Source organism: Scyliorhinus torazame, chromosome 26, assembly GCF_047496885.1.
Source record: "Scyliorhinus torazame isolate Kashiwa2021f chromosome 26, sScyTor2.1, whole genome shotgun sequence".
Classification (NCBI taxonomy): Eukaryota; Metazoa; Chordata; class Chondrichthyes; order Carcharhiniformes; family Scyliorhinidae; genus Scyliorhinus; species Scyliorhinus torazame.
The window spans coordinates 2,628,124-2,648,193 of record NC_092732.1 but is presented as its reverse complement, the minus strand read 5'-3'; positions in this window follow the sequence as shown (position 1 = coordinate 2,648,193).

Below are 20,070 nucleotides of genomic sequence, written 5' to 3'. Positions count from 1 at the left end.
CTCATAAGATTTTCCCTCCATACCAGGCAACATCCTGCTCCTCCTCTGCACCCGCTCCAAAGCCTCCACGTCCTTCCTATAATGCGGTGACCAGAACTGTACGCAATACTCCAAATGCGGCCGTACCAGAGTTCTGTACAGCTGCAACATGACCTCCCGACTCCGGAACTCAATCCCTCTACCAATAAAGGCCAACACTCCATAGGCCTTCTTCACAACCCTATCAACCTGGGTGGCAACTTTCAGGGATCTATGTACATGGACACCTAGATCCCTCTGCTCATCCACACTTTCAAGAACTTTACCATTAGCCAAATATTCCGCATTCCTGTTATTCCTTCCAAAGTGAATCACCTCACACTTCTCTACATTAAACTCCATTTGCCACCTCTCAGCCCAGCTCTGCAGCTTATCTATATCCCTCTGTAACCTGCTACATCCTTCCTCACTGTTGACAACACCACCGACTTTAGTATCGTCTGCAAATTTATTCACCCACCCTTCTGCGCCTTCCTCTAGGTCATTGATAAAAATGACAAACAGCAACGGCCCCAGAACAGATCCTTGTGGTACTCCACTTGTAACTGAACTCCATTCGGAGGAGTCCAGCACATCAAGGATTTATTTTTTTTAAGTTTAGAGAACCCAATTATTATTTTTTTTCCAATTAAGGGGCGATTTAGCGAGGCCAATTCACCTAACCCTGCACATCTTTGGGTTGTGGGGGTGAAACCCACGCAGACACGGGGAGAATGTGCAAACTCCACCCGGACGCAGGGCCGGGATTCGGACCCAGGTCCTCAGCGCCGTAGTCCCAGTGCTAACCACTGCGCCACGTGCCGCCCTTCATCAGGGATAAATTTAAAGGCATTCGCATCAAACTTCAGCCAGAAGTGCCGAGTGGATGATCCGTCTCGGTCTCCTGCGGAGATCACAGGTGTCAGTCTTCAGCCAATACGGAGAAATGGCTGACGGCCCTGGACACTGTAAAGGCTGTGGGGCCCTGACAATATTCCAGCAATGATGCTGAAGACTTGTGCTCCAGAAATTGCCGCGCCCCCAGCCAAGCTGATCCAGTCCAGCTACAACACTGGCATCTACCCGGCAATGTGGAGAATTGCCCAGGTGTGTCCTGTACACGAGAAACAGGACAAATCCAACCCAGCCGATTACCGTCCTGTCCGTCTACTCTCCATCATCAGCAAAGTGAGGGAAGGAGTCATCAACAGTGCTATCAAGCGGCACTGACTCAGCAATAACCTGCTCACGGACGCTCAGTTTGGGTTCCGCCCAGAGTCACTCAGCTCCTGACCTCATTACAGCCTTGGTTCAAACAGGAACAAAGAGCTGAATGCCGGAGGTGAGGCGAGAGTGACTGCCCTCGACACCAAGGCAGCATTTGGTCGAGTGCGGCATCAGGGAGCCCGAGATAAACTGGAGCCAATGGGAATCGGGGAGTCAGACCCGGCACAAAGGAAGATAGTTGTGTTGGTTGGAGGTCAATCATCTCAGCTCCAGGACGTCACTGCAGGAGTTCCTCAGGGGAGTGTCCTCGGCCCCCGACCATCTTCAGCTGCTTCATCAGCGACCCCCCTTCCATCACGAGGTCAGAAGTGGGGATGTTTGTTGATGACAGCACAATGTTCAGCACCATTCACAACTCCTCAGATAATGAGCAGTCCCTGTCCAAATGCAGCAAGACCCGGACAATATCCAGGCTCGGGCTGACAAGGGGCAAGTTACATTCGCCCCACACAAGTGCCCGGCAATGACCATCTCCTACAAGGGAGGATCTAACCACCGCCCCCTTGACATTCAATGGCATTACCATCGCTGAATCCCCACAATCCACAGCCTGGGGGTTACCATTGACCAGAACCTGAACTGGACCCAGCCGTATAAATACTGTGGCTACCAGAGCAGGTCAGAGGCTGGGAATCCAGCGGAGAGAAACTCACCTCCTGACCCCCCAAAGCCTGTCCACCATCGACAAGGACACGAGTCAGGAGGGCGATGGGAGACTCTCCACTCGCCTGGATGAGCGCGGCTCCCAACAACACTCGAGAAGCTCGACACCATCCAGGACAAAGCAGCCCCGCTCGATCGACCCGCTAACCACCGACATTCACTCCCCCCCTCCCCCCGACGCACAGCCGTGTGCACCGTCTACACCTCGCACCGCGGCCACTCGCCTTCGACAGCACCTTCCAAACCCGCCACCTCTACCGTCTAGACGGGCGAGGGGGGCAGCAGACACACGGGGAACACCCCCCACCTGGAGGTTCCCCCTCCGAGCCGCTCGCCACCCCGACTCGGGAATATATCGGCCGTTCCTGCACTGTGGCCGGAGTGAGAATCCCGGAATTCCCTCCCTAACAGCACAGTGGGTGTACCTACACCACACGGGGACTGCAGCGGGATCAAGATGGCGGCTCACCCACCATCTCCTCGAGGGAGTAACAAAGAAAGTGTAAATCGCAGCCTAATCACTGAGGATCACTGCCAGAGAACTAATTTTAACACTTCATTATCATACAAACACATCACAAAAACTGGGCGGCATGGACTGGTTGGGCCGAAGGGCCTGTTTCCATGCTGTAAACTTCTATGATTCTATGATTCTATAAACCCTTCGATAAGATTCCAGTCTGTAACTCACTCCCGGGTATCTGTTATTCTATATATAAACCACCCCGAATCCCTCGATTAGATTCCAGTCTGTAACTCACTCCCGGGTATCTGTTATTCTATATATAAACCACCCCGAACCCCTCGATTAGATTCCAGTCTGGAACTCACTCCCGGGTATCTGTTATTCTATATATAAACCACCCTGAACCCCTCGATTAGATTCCAGTCTGTAACTCACTCCCGGGTATCTGGTATTCTATATATAAACCACCCCGAACCCCTCGATTAGACTCCAGTCTGTAACTCACTCCTGGGTATCTGTTATTCTATACATAAACCATCCCGAACCCCTCGATTAGATTCCAGTCTGTAACTCACTCCCGCGTATCTGTTATTCTATAGCTAAACCATCTCGAACCCCTCGATTAGATTCCAGTCTGTAACTCACTCCCGGGTATCTGTTATTCAATATATAAACCACCCCGAACCCCTCGATTAGATTCCAGTCTGTAACTCACTCCCGGGTATCTGTTATTCTATATATAAACCACCCCGAAACCTCGATTAGATTCCAGTCTGTAACTCACTCCCGGGTATCTGTTATTCCATATATAAACCACCCCAAACCCCTCTATTAGATTCCAGTCTGTATCTCACTCCCGGGTATCTGTTATTCTATAGCTAAACCATCTCGAACCCCTCGATTAGATTCCAGTCTGCAACTCACTCCCAGGTATCTGTTATTCTATATATAAACCACCCCGAACCCCTCGATTAGATTCCAGTCTGTAACTCACTCCCGGGTATCTGTTATTCTATATATAAACCACCCCGAATCCCTCGATTAGATTCCAGTCTGTAACTCACTCCCGGGTATCTGTAATTCTATATATAAACCACCCCGAACCCCTCGATCAGATTCCAGTCTGTAACTCACTCCCGGGTATCTGTTATTCTATAAATAAACCACCCCGAACGCCTGGATTAGATTCCAGTCTGTAACTCACTCCCGGGTATCTGTTATCTATATATAAACCACCCCGAACGCCTCGATTAGATTCCAGTCTGTAACTCACTACCGGGAATCTGTTATTCTATATATAAAACCCCGAACCCCTCGATTAGATTCCAGTCTGCAACTCACTCCCGGGTATCTGTTATTCTATATACAAACCACCCCGAACCTCTCGATTAGATTCTAGTCTGTAACTCACTCCCGGGTATCTGTTATTCTTTATAAAAACCACCCCAAACTCCTCGATTAGATTCCAGTCTGTAACTCACTCCCGGGTATCTGTTATTCTAAATATAAACCACCCCGAACCCCTCGATTAGATTCCAGTCTGTAACTCACTCCCGGGTATCTGTTATTCTATAAATAAACCACCCCGAACCCCTCGATTAGATTCCAGTCTGTAACTCACTCCCGGGTATCTGTTATTCTATATATAAACCACCCCGAACCCCTCGATTAGATTCCAGTCTGTAACTTACTCCCAGGTATCTGTTATTCTATATACAAACCACCCCGAACCCCTCGATTAGATTCCAGTCTGTAACTCACTCCCGGGTATCTGTTACTCTATATATAAACCACCCCGAACCACTCGATTAGATTCTAGTCTGTAACTCACTCCCGCGTATCTGTTATTCTATATATAAACCACCCCGAACCACTCGATTAGATTCTAGTCTGTAACTCACTCCTGAGTATCTGTTATTCTATATATAAACCACCCCGAACCACTCGATTAGATTCTAGTCTGTAACTCACTCCCGGGTATCTGTTATTCTTTATAAAAACCACCCCGAACTCCTCGATTAGATTCCAGTCTGTAACTCACTCCCGGGTATCTGTTATTCTAAATATAAACCACCCCGAACCCCTCGATTAGATTCCAGTCTGTAACTCACTCCCGGGTATCTGTTATTCTATATATAAACCATCCCAAACCCCTCGATTAGATTCCAGTCTGTAACTCACTCCCGGATATCTGTTATTCTATATACAAACCACCCCGAATCCCACGATTAGATTCCAGTCTGTAACTCACTCCCGGGTATCTGTTATTCTATAGATAAACCACCCCAAACCCCTCGATTAGATTCCAGTCTGTAACTCACTCCCGGGTATCTGTTATTCTATATATAAACCACCCCGAACCCCTCGATTAGATTCCAGTCTGTAACTCACTCACGGGTGTCTGTTATTCTGTATATAAACCACCCTGAACCCCTCGATTAGATTCCAGTCTGTAACTCACTCCCGGGTATCTGTTATTCTATATATAAACCACCCCGAACCCCTCGATTAGATTCCAGTCTGGAACTCACTCCCGGGTATCTGTTATTCTATATATTAACCATCCCGAACCCCTCGATTAGATTCCAGTCTATAACTCACAACCGGGTATCTGTTATTCTGTATATAAACCACCCTGAACCCCTCGATTAGATTCCAGTCTATAACTCACACCCGGGATTCTGTTATTCTATATATAAACCACCCTGAACCCCTCGATTAGATTCCAGTCTGGAACTCACTCCCGGGGATCTGTTATTCTATATATTAACCACCCCGAACCCCTCGATTAGATTCCAGTCTGTAACTCTCTCCTGGGTATCTGTTATTCTATATATAAACCACCCCGAATCCCTCGATTAGATTCCAGTCTGTAACTCACTCCCGGGTATCTGTTAACATAGAACATAGAAAATACAGCACAGAACAGGCCCTTCGGCCCACGATGTTGTGCCGAACCTTTGTCCTGGATTAATCATAGATTATCATTGAATTTTCAGTGCAGAAGGAGGCCATTCGGCCCCCTGAGTCTGCACCGGCTCTTGGAAAGAACACCCTACCCAAACTCAACACCTCCACCCAACACCAAGGACAATTTTGGACACCAAAGGCAATTTATCATTGGCCAATTCACCTAACCTGCACATCTTTGGACTGTGGGAGGAAACCGGAGCACCCGGAGGAGACCCACGCAGACACGGGGAGGACGTGCAGACTCCGCACAGACAGTGACCCAAGCCGGAATCGAACCTGGGACTCTGGAGCTGTGAAGCAATTGTGCTATCCACAAAGCTACCGTGCTGCCCTTAAGAACAAATAAATCTACACTATATCATTTTACCATAATCCATGTACCTATCCAATAGCTGCTTGAAGGTCCCTAATGTTTCCGACTCAACTACTTCCACAGGCAGTGCATTCCATGCCCCCACTACTCTGGGTAAAGAACCTACCTCTGATATCCCTCCTATATCTTCCACCTTTCACCTTAAATTTATGTCCCCTTGTAATGGTTTGTTCCACCTGGGGAAAAAGTCTCTGACTGTCTACTCTATCTATTCCCCTGATCATCTTATAAACCTCTATCAAGTCGCCCCTCATCCTTCTCCGTTCGAATGAGAAAAGGCCTAGCACCCTCAACCTTTCCTCGTAAGACCTACTCTCCATTCCAGGCAACATCCTGGTAAATCTTCTTTGCACCTTTTCCAAAGCTTCCACATCCTTCCTAAAATGAGGCGACCAGAACTGTACACAGTACTCCAAATGTGGCCTTACCAAAGTTTTGTACAGCTGCATCATCACCTCACGGCTCTTAAATTCAATCCCTCTGTTAATGAACGCGAGCACACCATAGGCCTTCTTCACAGCTCTATCCACTTGAGTGGCAACTTTCAAAGATGTATGAACATAGACCCCAAGATCTCTCTGCTCCTCCACATCTACCGTTAACCCTGTATTCCGCATTCATATTTGTCCTTCCAAAATTGACAACCTCACACTTTTCAGGGTTAAACTCCATCTGCCACTTCTCAGCCCAGCTCTGCATCCTATCTATGTCTCTTTGCAGCCGACAACAGCCCTCCTTATTATCCACAACTCCACCAATCTTCGTATCGTCTGCAAATTTACTGACCCACCCTTCAACTCCCTCATCCAAGTCATTAATGAAAATCACAAACAGCAGAGGACCCAGAACTGATCCCTGCGGTACGCCACTGGTAACTGGGATCCAGGCTGAATATTTGCCATCCACCACCACTCTCTGACTTCTATCGGTTAGCCAGTTCGTTATCCAACTGGCCAAATTTCCCACTATCCCATGCCTCCTTCCTTTCTGCATAAGCCTACCATGGGGAACCTTGTCAAATGCCTTACTAAAATCCATGTACACTACATCCACTGCTTTACCTTCATCCACATGCTTGGTCACCTCCTCAAAGAATTCAATAAGACTTGTAAGGCAAGACCTACCCCTCACAAATCCGTGCTGACTCTCCGTAATCAAGCAGTGTCTTTCCAGATGCTCAGAAATCCTATCCTTCAGTACCCTTTCCATTACTTTGCCTACCACCGAAGTAAGACTAACTGGCCTGTAATTCCTAGAGTTATCCCTGGTCCCTTTTTTGAACAGGGGCACGACATTCGCCACTCTCCAATCCCCTGGTACCACCCCTGTTGACAGTGAGGACGAAAAGATCATTGCCAACGGCTCTGCAATTTCATCTCTTGCTTCCCATAGAATCTTTGGATATATCCCGTCAGGCCCGGGGGACGTGTCTTGCCTCAAGTTTTTCAAAATGCCCAACACATCTTCCTTCCTAACAAGTATTTCCTCGAGCTTACCAATCTGTTTCACACTGTCCTCTCCAACAATATGGCCCCTCTCATTTGTAAATACAGAAGTAAAGTACTCATTCAAGACCTCTCCTATCTCTTCAGACTCAATACACAATCTCCCGCTACTGTCCTTGATCGGACCTAGCCTCGCTCTAGTCATTCTCATATTTCTCACATATGTGTAAAAGGCCTTGGGGTTTTCCTTGATCCTACCCGCCAAAGATTGTTCATGCCCTCTCTTAGCTCTCCTAATTCCTTTCTTCAGTTCCCTCCTGGCTATCTTGTATCCCTCCAATGCCCTGTCTGAACCTTGTTTCCTCAGCCTTACATAAGTCACCTTTTTCCTCTTAACAAGACATTCAACCTCTCTTGCTAACCATGGTTCCCTCACTCGACCATCTCTTCCCTGCCTGAAAGGGACATGCATATCAAGGACACGTAGCACCTGTTCCTTGAACAAGTTCCACATTTCACTTGTGTCCTTCCCTGTCAGCCTATGTTCCCAATTTATGCACTTCAATTCTTGTCTGACAACATCGTATTTACCCTTCCCCCAATTGTAAACCTTGCCCTGTTGCACGTTTCTATCCCTCTCCATTACTAAAGTGAAAGTCACAGAATTGTGGTCACAACTCCAAAATGCTCCCCCACTAACAAAACTATCACTTGCCCTGGCTCATTACCAAGTACTAAATCCAATATTGCCCCTCCTCTGGTTGGACAATCTACATACTGTGTTAGAAAAGCTTCCTGGACACACTGCACAAACACCACCCCATCCAAACTATTTGATCTAAAGAGTTTCCACTCAATATTTGGGAAGTTAAAGTCGCACATGACTACTACCCTATGATTTCTGCACCTTTCCAAAATCTGTTTCCCAATCTGTTCCTCCACATCTCTGCTCCTATTGGGGGACCTATAGCAAACTCCTAACAAGGTGACTGCTCCTTTCCTATTTCTGACTTCATTCTATATATAAACCTCCTGAACCCCACGATTAGATTCCAGTCTGTAACTCACTCCAGGGTATCTGTTATTCTATATATAAACCACCCCGAATCCCACGATTAGATTCCAGTCTGTAACTCACTCCCGGGTATCTGTTATTCTATATATAAACCACCCCGAACCCCTCGATTAGATTCCAGTCTGTAACTCACTCCCGGGTATCTGTTATTCTATATCTTAACCACCCCGAATCCCTCGATTAGATTCCAGTCTGTAACTCACTCCAAGGTATCTGTTATTCTATATATAAACCACCCCGAATCCCACGATTAGATTCCAGTCTGTAACTCACTCCCGGGTATCTGTTATTCTATATATAAACCACCCCGAACCCCTCGATTAGATTCCAGTCTGTAACTCACTCCCGGGTATCTGTTATTCTATTTATAAACCACCCCGAACCCCTCGATTAGATTCCAGTCTGTAACTCACTCCCGGGTATCTGTGATTCTATATATAAACCACCCCGAACCCCTCGATTAGATTCCAGTCTGTAACCCACTCCCGGGTATCTGTTATTCTATATATAAACCACCCCGAACCCCTCGATTAGATTCCAGTCTGTAACCCACTCCCGGGTATCTGTTATTCTATATATAAACCACCCCGAACCCCTCGATTAGATTCCAGTCTGTAACTCACTCCCGGATATCTGTTATTCTATATATAAACCACCCCGAACCCCTCGATTAGATTCCAGTCTGTAACTCACTCCCGGATATCTGTGATTCTATATATAAACCACCCCGAACCCCTCGATTAGATTCCAGTCTGTAACTCACTCCCGGGTATCTGTGATTCTATATGTAAACCACCCCAAACCCCTCGATTAGATTCCAGTGTGTAACTCACTCGCGGGTATCTGTTATTCTATATATAAACAACCCCGAAACTGTCGATTAGATTCCAGTCTGTAACTCACTCCCGGGTATCTGTTATTCTATATATAAACCACCCTGATCCCCTCGATTAGATTCCAGTCTGTAACTCACTCCCGGGTATCTGTTATTCTATATATAAACCACCCCAAACCCCTCGATTAGATTCCAGTCAGTAACTCACTCCCGGGTATCTGTTATTCTATATATAAACCACCCTGAACCCCTCGATTAGATTCCAGTCTGTAACTCACTCCCGGATCTCTGTGATTCTATATATAAACCACCCCAAATCCCTCGATTAGATTCCAGTCTGTAACTCACTCTCGGATATATGTTACTCTATATATAAACCACCCTGAACCCCTCGATTAGATTCCAGTCTGTAACTCACTCCCGGGTATCTGTGATTCTATATATAAACCACCCCGAATCCCTCGATTAGATTCCAGTCTGTAACTCACTCCCGGGTATCTGTTATTCTATATATAAACCACCCCGAACCCCTCGATTAGATTCCAGTCTGTAACTCACTCCCGGGTATCTGTTATTCTAGATATAAACCACCCTGAACCCCTCGATTAGATTCCAGTCTGTAACTCACTCCCGGGTATCTGTTACTCTATATATAAACCACCCAAACCCCTCGATTAGATTCCAGTCTGTAACTCACTCCCGGGTATCTGTTATTCTATATATAAACCACCCTGAACCCCTCGAATAGATTCCAGTCTGTAACTCACTCCCGGGTATCTGTTATTCTATATATAAACCACCCTGAACCCCTCGAATAGATTCCAGTCTGTAACTCACTCCCGGATATCTGTTCCTCTATTTATAAACCACCCCGAACCCCTCGATTAGATTCCAGTCTGTAACTCACTCCCGGGTATCTGGTATTCTGTATATAAACCACCCCGAACCCCTCGATTAGATTCCAGTCTGTAACTCACTCCCGGGTATCTGTTATTCTAGATATAAACCACCCTGAACCCCTCGATTAGATTCCAGTCTGTAACTCACTCCCGGGTATCTGTTACTCTATATATAAACCACCCTGAACCCCTCGAATAGATTCCAGTCTGTAACTCACTCCCGGATATCTGTTACTCTATATATAAACCACCCTGAACCCCTCGATTAGATTCCAGTGTGTAACTCACTCCCGGGTATCTGTTATTCTATATATAAACCACCCCGAATCCCTCGATTAGATTCCAGTCTGTAACTCACTCCCGGGTATCTGTTATTCTATATATAAACCACCCCGTACCCCTTGATTAGATTCCAGTCGGTAACTCACTCCCGGGTATCTGTTATTCTATCTATAAACCACCCTGAACCCCTCGATTAGATTCCAATCTGTAACTCACTCCCGCGTATCTGTTATTCTTTATATAAACCACCCCGAACCCCTCGATTAGATTCCAGTCTGTAACTCACTCCCGTGTATCTGTTATTCTATATATAAACCACCCCGAACCCCTCGATTAGATTCCAGTCTGTACCTCACTCCCGGGTATCTGTTATTCTATATATAAACCACCCCGAACCCCTCGATTAGATTCCAGTCTGTAACTCACTCCCGGGTATCTGGTATTCTATATATAAACCACCCTGAACCCCTCGATTAGATTCCAGTCTGTAACTCACTCCCGGGTATCTGTTATTCTATATATAAACCACCCCGAACCCCTCGATTAGATTCCAGTCTGTAACTCACTCCCGGGTATCTGGTATTCTATATATAAACCACCCCAAATCCCTCGATTAGATTCCAGTCTGTAACTCACTCTCGGATATCTGTTACTCTATATATAAACCACCCTGAACCCCTCGATTAGATTCCAGTCTGTAACTCACTCCCGCGTATCTGTTATTCTTTATATAAACCACCCCGAACCCCTCGATTAGATTCCAGTCTGTAACTCACTCCCGTGTATCTGTTATTCTATATATAAACCACCCCGAACCCCTCGATTAGATTCCAGTCTGTACCTCACTCCCGGGTATCTGTTATTCTATATATAAACCACCCCGAACCCCTCGATTAGATTCCAGTCTGTAACTCACTCCCGGGTCTCTGTTATTCTATATATAAACCACCCTGAACCCCTCGATTAGATTCCAGTCTGTAGCTCACTCCCGTGTATCTGTTATTCTATATATAAACCACCCCGAACCCCTCGATTAGATTCCAGTCTGTACCTCACTCCCGGGTATCTGTTATTCTATATATAAACCACCCCGAACCCCTCGATTAGATTCCAGTCTGTAACTCACTCCCGGGTATCTGTTATTCTATATATAAACCACCCCGAACCCCTCGATTAGATTCCAGTCTGTAACTCACTCCCGGGTATCTGGTATTCTATATATAAACCACCTCGAACCCCTCGATTAGATTCCAGTCTGTAACTCACTCCCGGGTATCTGTTATTCTATATATAAACCACCCTGAACCCCTCGATTAGATTCCAGTCTGTAACTCACTCCCGTGTATCTGTTATTCTATATATAAACCACCCTGAACCCCTCGATTAGATTCCAGTCTGTAACTCACTCCTGTGTATCTGTTATTCTATATATAAACCACCCCGAACCCCTCGATTAGATTCCAGTCTGTACCTCACTCCCGGGTATCTGTTATTCTATATATAAACCACCCCGAACCCCTCGATTAGATTCCAGTCTGTAACTCACTCCCGGGTATCTGTTATTCTATATATAAACCACCCTGAACCCCTCGATTAGATTCCAGTCTGTAACTCACTCCCGGGTATCTGTTATTCTATATATAAACCACCCCGAACCCCTCGATTAGATTCCAGTCTGTAACTCACTCCCGGGTATCTGTTATTCTATATATAAACCACCCTGAACCCCTCGATTAGATTCCAGTCTGTAACTCACTCCCGGGTATCTGTTATTCTATATATAAACCACCCCGAACCCCTCGATTAGATTCCAGTCTGTAACTCACTCCCGGGTATCTGGTATTCTATATATAAACCACCCCAAATCCCTCGATTAGATGCCAGTCTGTAACTCACTCTCGGATATCTGTTACTCTATATATAAACCACCCTGAACCCCTCGATTAGATTCCAGTCTGTAACTCACTCCCGGGTATCTGTTACTCTATATATAAACCACCCTGAACCCCTCGATTAGATTCCAGTCTGTAACTCACTCCCGAGTATCTGTTATTCTATATATAAACCACCCCGAACCCCTCGATTAGATTCCAGTCTGTAACTCACTCCCGGGTATCTGTTATTCTATATATAAACCACCCCGAACCCCTCGATTAGATTCCAGTCTGTAACTCACTCTCGGGTAGCAGTCGATTTTGGCGGCGTGAGAGCAGCTGGTTAGTCAGTTTCAGCGGGAGCATTGCGGAAGGAGGTTGCTGGGAGGTAAGTCAACCTTTAAAAGCACTTCTCTTTGCAGGGGCAGGCCAGTCGATTTCGGCGGGAGTGGAGCTGGCTGGTTAGTCAATTTCAGCAGGAGCTGAGAATTTTTCTTTTTTTTTTAAATTAGTTTTTTAGGCGGGATCAGGAAGTCGACCCGCGGACGTCTGGGAAGACCCTCCCTAATAAATTCTGGTGGAGAGGAAACCCGAGACACTACACGTGTAGCGTCTCCCACCCGCCCTCCTCCTCTAACCTAATAATAAAACCCATTGGTCTGAGGTAAGTACCATATTTTTATTATATTATTATTATTTTTTATAAAAATTTAATTTAGTTGTTAGCCAGATCTTGGTAGAAAGTTAGAGGAATGGCAGGGAAGGGAGTGCAATGTTCCTCCTGCAGGATGTTTGAGGTGAGGGATGCCGTTAGTGTCCCTGCTGATTTTACCTGCAGGAAGTGCTGCCATCTCCAGCTCCTCCAAGACCGAGTTAGGGAACTGGAGCTGGAGTTGGAAGAACTTCGGATCATTCGGGAGGCAGAAGGGGTCATAGATAGCAGCTTCAGGGAATTAGTTACACCAAAGATTGGAGATAGGTGGGTAACTGTAAGAGGGACTGGGAAAAAACAGTCAGTGCAGGGATCCCCTGCGGTCGTTCCCCTGAGAAACAAGTATACCGCTTTGGATACTTGTGGGGGGGACGACTTACCAGGGGTAAGCCATGGGGTACGGGCCTCTGGCACGGAGTCTGTCCCTGTTGCTCAGAAGGGAAGGGGGGAGAGGAGCAGAGCATTAGTAATTGGGGACTCGATAGTCAGGGGCACAGATAGGAGATTTTGTGGGAGCGTGAGAGACTCACGTTTGGTATGTTGCCTCCCAGGTGCAAGGGTACGTGATGTCTCGGATCGTGTTTTCCGGGTCCTTAGGGGGGAGGGGGAGCAGCCCCAAGTCGTGGTCCACATTGGCACCAACGACATAGGTAGGAAAGGGGACAAGGATGTCAGGCAGGCTTTCAGGGAGCTAGGATGGAAGCTCAGAACTAGAACAAACAGAGTTGTTATCTCTGGGTTGTTGCCCGTGCCACGTGATAGTGAGATGAGGAATAGGGAGAGAGAGCATTTAAACACGTGGCTACAGGGATGGTGCAGGCGGGAGGGTTTCAGATTTTTGGATAACTGGGGCTCTTTCTGGGGAAGGTGGGACCTCTACAGACAGGATGGTCTACATCTGAACCTGAGGGGCACAAATATCCTGGGGGGGAGATTTGTTAGTGCTCTTTGGGGGGGTTTAAACTAATGCAGCAGGGGCATGGGAACCTGGATTGTAGTTTTAGGGTAAGGGAGAATGAGAGTATAGAGGTCAGGAGCACAGATTTGACGTCGCAGGAGGGGGCCAGCGTTCAGGTAGGTGGTTTGAAGTGTGTCTACTTCAATGCCAGGAGTATACGAAACAAGGTAGGGGAACTGGCAGCGTGGGTTGGTACCTGGGACTTCGATGTTGTGGCCATTTCGGAGACATGGATAGAGCAGGGACAGGAATGGATGTTGCAGGTTCCGGGGTTTAGGTGTTTTAGTAAGCTCAGAGAAGGAGGCAAAAGAGGGGGAGGTGTGGCGCTGCTAGTCAAGAGCAGTATTACGGTGGCGGAGAGGATGCTAGATGGGGACTCTTCTTCCAAGGTAGTATGGACTGAGGTTAGAAACAGGAAAGGAGAGGTCACCCTGTTGGGAGTTTTTTATAGGCCTCCTAATAGTTCTAGGGATGTAGAGGAAAGGATGGCGAAGATGATTCTGGATATGAGCGAAAGTAACAGGGTAGTTATTATGGGAGACTTTAACTTTCCAAATATTGACTGGAAAATATATAGTTCGAGTACAATAGATGGGTCGTTTTTTGTACAGTGTGTGCAGGAGGGTTTCCTGAAACAATATGTTGACAGGCCAACAAGAGGCGAGGCCACGTTGGATTTGGTTTTGGGTAATGAACCAGGCCAGGTGTTGGATTTGGAGGTAGGAGAGCACTTTGGGGACAGTGACCACAATTCGGTGACGTTTACGTTAATGATGGAAAGGGATAAGTATACACCGCAGGGCAAGAGTTATAGCTGGGGGAAGGGCAATTATGATGCCATTAGACGTGACTTGGGGGGGATAAGGTGGAGAAGTAGGCTGCAAGTGTTGGGCACACTGGATAAGTGGGGCTTGTTCAAGGATCAGCTACTGCGTGTTCTTGATAAGTATGTACCGGTCAGACAGGGAGGAAGGCGTCGAGCGAGGGAACCGTGGTTTACCAAGGAAGTGGAATCTCTTGTTAAGAGGAAGAAGGAGGCCTATGTGAAGATGAAGTGTGAAGTTTCGGTTGGGGCGATGGATAGTTACAAGGTAGCGAGGAAGGATCTAAAGAGAGAGCTAAGACGAGCAAGGAGGGGACATGAGAAGTATTTGGCAGGAAGGATCAAGGAAAACCCAAAAGCTTTCTATAGGTATGTCAGGAATAAACGAATGACTAGGGAAAGAGTAGGACCAGTCAAGGACAGGGATGGGAAATTGTGTGTGGAGTCTGAAGAGATAGGCGAGATACTAAATGAATATTTTTCGTCAGTATTCACTCAGGAAAAAGATAATGTTGTGGAGGAGAATGCTGAGCCCCAGGCTAATAGAATAGATGGCATTGAGGTACGTAGGGAAGAGGTGTTGGCAATTCTGGACAGGCTGAAAATAGATAAGTCCCCGGGACCTGATGGGATTTATCCTAGGATTCTATGGGAGGCCAGGGAAGAGATTGCTGGACCTTTGGCTTTGATTTTTATGTCATCATTGGCTACAGGAATAGTGCCAGAGGACTGGAGGATAGCAAATGTGGTCCCTTTGTTCAAAAAGGGGAGCAGAGACAACCCCGGCAACTATAGACCGGTGAACCTCACGTCTGTAGTGGGTAAAGTCTTGGAGGGGATTATAAGAGACAAGATTTATAATCATCTATATAGGAATACTATGATCAGGGATAGTCAGCATGGCTTTGTGAAGGGTAGGTCATGCCTCACAAACCTTATTGAGTTCTTTGAGAAGGTGACTGAACAGGTAGACGAGGGTAGAGCAGTTGATGTGGTGCATATGGATTTCAGCAAAGCGTTTGATAAGGTTCCCCACGGTAGGCTATTGCAAAAAATACGGAGGCTGGGGATTGAGGGTGATTTAGAGATGTGGATCAGAAATTGGCTAGCTGAAAGAAGACAGAGGGTGGTGGTTGATGGGAAATGTTCAGAATGGAGTACAGTCACAAGTGGAGTACCACAAGGATCTGTTCTGGGGCCGTTGCTGTTTGTCATTTTTATCAATGACCTAGAGGAAGGCGCAGAAGGGTGGGTGAGTAAATTTGCAGACGATACTAAAGTCGGTGGTGTTGTCGATAGTGTGGAAGGATGTAGCAGGTTACAGAGGGATATAGATAAGCTGCAGAGCTGGGCTGAGAGGTGGCAAATGGAGTTTAATGTAGAGAAGTGTGAGGTGATTCACTTTGGAAGGAATAACAGGAATGCGGAATATTTGGCTAATGGTAAAGTTCTTGAAAGTGTGGCTGAGCAGAGGGATCTAGGTGTCCATGTACATAGATCCCTGAAAGTTGCCACCCAGGTTGATAGGGTTGTGAAAAAGGCCTATGGAGTGTTGGCCTTTATTGGTAGAGGGATTGAGTTCCGGAGTCGGGAGGTCATGTTGCAGCTGTACAGAACTCTGGTCCGGCCGCATTTGGAGTATTGTGTACAGTTCTGGTCACCGTATTTTTGGAAGGACGTGGAGGCTTTGGAGCGGGTGCAGAGGAGATTTACCAGGATGTTGCCTGGTATGGAGGGAAAATCTTATGAGGAAAGGCTGACGGACTTGAGGTTGTTTTCGTTGGAGAGAAGAAGGTTAAGAGGAGACTTAATAGAGGCATACAAAATGACCAGGGGGTTGGATAGGGTGGACAGTGAGAGCCTTCTCCCGCGGAAGGATATGGCTGGCACGAGGGGACATAACTTTAAACTGAGGGGTAATAGATATAGGACAGAGGTCAGAGGTAGGTTCTTTACGCAAAGAGTAGTGAGGCCGTGGAATGCCCTACCTGCTACAGTAGTGAACTCGCCAACATTGAGGGCATTTAAAAGTTTATTGGATAAACATATGGATGATAATGGCATAGTGTAGGTTAGATGGCTTTTGTTTCGGTGCAACATCGTGGGCCGAAGGGCCTGTACTGCGCTGTATTGTTCTATGTTCTATGTTCTATGTATCTGTGATTCTATATATAAACCACCCCGAATCCCTCGATTAGATTCCAGTCTGTAACTCACTCCCGGATATCTGTTACTCTATATATAAACCACCCTGAACCCCTCGAATAGATTCCAGTCTGTAACTCACTCCCGGATATCTGTTACTCTATATATAAACCACCCTGAACCCCTCGATTAGATTCCAGTGTGTAACTCACTCCCGGGTATCTGTTATTCTATATATAAACCACCCCGAATCCCTCGATTAGATTCCAGTCTGTAACTCACTCCCGGGTATCTGTTATTCTATATATAAACCACCCCGTACCCCTTGATTAGATTCCAGTCGGTAACTCACTCCCGGGTATCTGTTATTCTATCTATAAACCACCCTGAACCCCTCGATTAGATTCCAGTCTGTAACTCACTCCCGCGTATCTGTTATTCTTTATATAAACCACCCCGAACCCCTCGATTAGATTCCAGTCTGTAACTCACTCCCGTGTATCTGTTATTCTATATATAAACCACCCCGAACCCCTCGATTAGATTCCAGTCTGTACCTCACTCCCGGGTATCTGTTATTCTATATATAAATCACCCCGAACCCCTCGATTAGATTCCAGTCTGTAACTCACTCCCGGGTATCTGTTACTCTATATATAAACCATCCCGAACCCCTCGATTAGATTCCAGCCTGTAACTTACTCCCGGGTATCTGTTATTCTATATATAAACCACCCCGAACCCCTCGATTAGATTCCAGTCTGTAACTCACTCCCGGGTATTTGTTATTCTGTAAATAAACCACCCCGAACCCCTCGATTAGATTCCAGTCTGTAACTCACTCCCGGGTATCTGTTATTCTATATAAACCACCCCGAATCCCTCGATTAGATTCCAGTCTGTAACTCACTCCTGGGTATCTGTTATTCTATATATAAACCACCCTGAATCCCTCGATTAGATTCCAGTCTGTAACTCACTCCCGGGCATCTGTTATTCTATATATAAACCACCCTGAACCCCTCGAATAGATTCCAGTCTGTAACTCACTCCCGTGTATCTGTTATTCTATATATAAACCACCCCGAACCCCTCGATTAGATTCCAGTCTGTAACTCACTCCCGGGTATCTGTTATTCTATATATAAACCACCCCGAACCCCTCGATTAGATTCCAGTCTGTAACTCACTCCTGGGTATCTGTTATTCTATATATAAACCTCCCCGAACCCCTCGATTAGATTCCAGTCTGTAACTCACGCCCGGGTATCTGTTATTCTATATATAAACCACCCTGAACCCCTCGATTAGATTCCAGTCTGTAACTCACTCCCGTGTATCTGTTATTCTATATATAAACCACCCTGAACTCCTCGATTAGATTCCAGTCTGTAACTCACTCCCGGATACCTGTTATTCTATATATAAACCACCCCGAACCCCTCAATTAGATTCCAGTCTGTAACTCACTCCTGGGTATCTGTTATTCTATATATAAACCACCCCGAACCCCTCGATTAGATTCCAGTCTGTAACTCACTCCCGGGTATTTGTTATTCTGTAAATAAACCACCCCGAACCCCTCGATTAGATTCCAGCCTGTAACTCACTCCCGGGTATCTGTTATTCTCAATATAAACCATCCCGAACCCCTCGATTAGATTCCAGTCTGTAACTCACTCCCGGGTATCTGTTATTCTAAATATAAACCATCCCGAACCCCTCGATTAGATTCCAGTCTGTAACTCACTCCCGGGTATCTGGTATTCTATATAAACCACCCTGAACCCCTCGATTAGATTCCAGTCTGTAACTCACTCCCGGGTATCTGGTATTCTATATATAAACCATCCCGAACCCCTCGATTAGATTCCAGTCTGTAACTCACTCCCGGGTATTTGTTATTCTGTAAATAAACCACCCTGAACCCCTCGATTAGATTCCAGTCTGAACGCTGTCCAGGGATTGAAGGGGTTAAAAGCAGGCCAGTGTGGTAATGTTGGTCTCTGTGGTGTGTGTGTGTGGTGTGTGTGTGAGGGGGGAAGGGGGGGATTATGAACAGCCCCTCCCATCTCCTGGGGTTATGAACCTTGTTGAAATGTTGATTCAGGGTGACTGCCCCTCAGTGGGTGCAGGGCAGTGATGGATGGGTAGTTTTAACTCTCACCTTTCGAACACAATGGAAGTGGACAGTTCCGCTTTCTGTAATGGATTGGAGCTCAAACCTACAGCTGAACTGCTTACAGAGAAAGCCCCCGGACAAAGGCAGCCATCAGTAATCTCCCTCACTGCTCAGCGAGGATAGTCTTCACAGTTCTCACACATTCCCAGGACAATCCCAGCCCCTCACACATTCCCAGGATATTCCCAGCCCCTCACACATTCCCAGGATATTCCCAGCTCCTCACATTCCCAGGACAATCCCAGCCCCTCACACATTCCCAGGACAATCCCAGCCCCTCACACATTCCCAGGACAATCCCAGCCCCTCACACATTCCCAGGATATTCCCAACCCCTCAAACATTCCCAGGATATTCTCAGCCCCTCACACATTCCCAGGACAATCCCAGCCCCTCACGGATTCCCAGGACAATCCCAGCCCCTCACACATTCCCAGGATATTCCCAACCCCTCAAACATTCCCAGGATATTCCCTGCCCCTCACACAATCCCAGGACAATCCCAGCCCCTCACATAATCCCAGGACAATACCAGCCCCTCGCACATTCCCAGGATATTCCCAGCCCCTCACACATTCCCAGGACAATCACAGATCCTCACACAATCCCAGGACAATCCCAGCGCCTCACACATTCCCAGGATATTCCCAGCTCCTCACACAATCCCTGGACAATCCCAGCTCCTCACACAATCCCTGGACAATCCCAGCCCCTCACACATTCCCAGGACAATCCCAGCCCCTCGCTCATTCCCAGGACAATCCCAGCCCCTCACACATTCCCAGGACAATCCCAGCCCCTCACACATTCACAGGATATTCCCAGCCCCTCACACTTTCCCAGGACCATCCCAGCCCCTCACACATTCCCAGGACAATCCCAGCCCCTCGCTCATTCCCAGGACAATCCCAGCCCCTCACATATTCCCAGGATATTCCCAGCTCCTCACAGTCCCAGGACAATCCCAGCCCCTCACACATTCCCAGGATATTCCCAGCTCCTCACATAATCCCAGGATATTCCCAGCTCCTCACACAATCCCAGGCCAATCCTAGCCCCT